This window comes from Chiloscyllium punctatum, chromosome 34, assembly GCF_047496795.1.
Source record: "Chiloscyllium punctatum isolate Juve2018m chromosome 34, sChiPun1.3, whole genome shotgun sequence".
Classification (NCBI taxonomy): domain Eukaryota; kingdom Metazoa; phylum Chordata; class Chondrichthyes; order Orectolobiformes; family Hemiscylliidae; genus Chiloscyllium; species Chiloscyllium punctatum.
In genome coordinates, this window is record NC_092772.1 from 46,898,261 (window position 1) to 46,900,029 (window position 1,769).

The following is a 1,769-nucleotide window of genomic DNA, read 5'->3' on the forward strand; positions in this document are numbered from 1 at the left end:
TGGTGGGTGTCTACTCCCCCCAGGGTGGGGGGGGGGGATTTGAAGACCAGGGGGGGGCACATGTTTAAGGGGAGAGGAGAGAGATTTAAAAAAGACACGAGGGGCAACTGTTTTCCCCAGAGGGTGGTCCGTGTGTGGAATGACCTTCCTGAGGAAGTGGGGGGGAGGGGGGGGGGGACAGTTACAACATTTAAAAGGGATTTGGATAAGGAGATGAACAACGTGGAGGTGATGGGGTTGGACTAGGGCAGACCAAGTTAAAAATCACTTATCCATTTGTAATCGCTTATCCATCCCGGAGTGGTAGCTGAAGACTGGGGTTTATTGCCCCAGTCCTAGTTACACCAAACTCGGAAAGATGGGATTGAGTTGCCAATCCCACACCACACCAGGTTACAGTCCGACAGATTTATTTGGAAGCACTAGCTTTCGGAGCGACACTCCTTCGAAAGGTCCACATTAGGTTCCACCTGATGAAGGAGCAGCGCTCCGAAAGCTAGTGCTTCCAAATAAACCTGTCGGACTGTAACCTGGGGGTGGTGGGATTATTAACTCCAGGAATATGAAGGTTTTGGAGGGATATGAGCCAGCAGCATGCAGGTGGGACTCGGTTATTTGGGATTATGGACGGGTTGGGCTGAAGGGTCTGTTTCCATGCTGTGAGATTCTGTGACCTTTATAAAGATTGATCCACATGAAAGCCCAGTCTCTTTGGGCACTCACTGTGTTTAACGTCAATCGGATCCAGAATGTATCACCCTCCCACCTGCTTCCATCTCCTGTGTGTGTGTGTGCAGGACCCTGACCTTCCCGGAGCCGGTTATTTTAACCCAGCACCCTTCCCACATCCCCCCACCCCGGTGTCTGTCCTTGGCACACTGCGGTGTTCCAGGGGGTGGAACATCTCTCCTTCAGACCCTCCCACTTTCTCTGGGTCAATGTTGATCTCAGCACCTTCAGATTGTGGGTCCAGTGCCTCCCTTTCATTTCTCACTTGTTACATTCCCTGTCACCCTCTCTCTCCCCACTCCCCCCCAACCCCCAGTGGGACGGTCTGTCCTTCCCGGTCTGAGAGTTAGACACACCATTGTTCTGCTGTTCTCACATTCCCATCGCTTCACCTGAACTATCCACATCCTTCCTCTCCCCAGCGCTCCCGGCCCCACTACAGCGTCAACGCTGCTCCCTCCCCACTTCACGGCAGCTCTGGGGAAGAGGCAGTGAGACTCGAAATGTTAGCTCGCTCTCTCTCTCTCTCTGTGGATTCTGTCTGACCCACTGTGATGCTTTTTAGAATCGGATTCCCTCCAGTGTGGAAACAGGCCCTTCGGCCCAACAAGCCCACATTGACCCTCCGAAGGGTATCCCACCCAGATCCATTCCCCTAACCTACATTTACCCGACTAATAAACCTACATTATGGGCAATTTAGCATGGCCAACCCACCCTAACCTGCACATCCCTTGTACTGTGGCTGTTGCTGGCCAGTGGGAGCCCCTGGAGTGTGAAATTCAATCTGATTTACCCTCATGTGGTTGTGCCTTCAGGGGTGCTACACAAATGCAGCTCTCTTTTTGAGTCACTCATAACATTTGGTTCATAATGATATCATGTCTCTGTCTCTCTCTCTGTCTGTCTCTGTCTGTATCTCTCTCTCTCATTCTCTGTCTGTATCTCTCTCTCTGTCTGTATCTCTCTCTCTCATTCTCTGTCTGTATCTCTCTCTCTCTGTCTGTATCTCTCTCTCTCTCTCTGTCTCTGTATCTCTC